Genomic DNA, 448 nt, shown 5'->3' with positions numbered 1-448 from the left:
TGCCATGACTCGGATTCGAACCGAGGTTGCTGCGGCCACAACGCAGAGTACTAACCACTATACGATCATGGCACACCACAGAAATCATGGTAATAACCTCTGACAATCAGGCTTTCAGTCAATCGGTCAATCGATCAATCGTATTTTCTGATGTCTTCCAGTTGCAAATGTAGAGAGTTAAACATGCCTCTGAATTCATCCTAAAACCCTCACCCAGGTTTAGTGGGGGGATCGGTGTGGGCATGGCTATGTTCTGAGAGGTTCTGTGGTTCAACCTCATCACTTCCATGCTCCTGGAGTCCTTATGTGTGTTCATTTACACTCTATTATGTCCTCCTATTCGTGCTGTGTTGTATCCCCCCAACTAGATTGAAAACTCCTGGGGTCAGGAATCGTGTCTACTAATTCTATTGCACTCTCCCAAGCAATTAGTACAATCGTCCACACA

At 45.8% G+C, this 448-nt stretch overlaps 1 non-coding gene across 1 annotated transcript; it reads right to left on the bottom strand.

Moving 5' to 3' along the window:
* On the bottom strand, positions 1-72 carry TRNAH-GUG. The gene has a single exon. It is a non-coding gene; the product is annotated as a tRNA-His (tRNA).
* Positions 73-448: the final 376 nt, after the last annotated feature.

The sequence above is a fragment of the Tachyglossus aculeatus genome, unplaced genomic scaffold (genome assembly GCF_015852505.1).
Source record: "Tachyglossus aculeatus isolate mTacAcu1 unplaced genomic scaffold, mTacAcu1.pri scaffold_237_arrow_ctg1, whole genome shotgun sequence".
In the NCBI taxonomy this organism is placed as follows: domain Eukaryota; kingdom Metazoa; phylum Chordata; class Mammalia; order Monotremata; family Tachyglossidae; genus Tachyglossus; species Tachyglossus aculeatus.
Note: the sequence above shows the minus strand (reverse complement) of the source record. Positions and strands in the feature narration are given on the sequence as shown.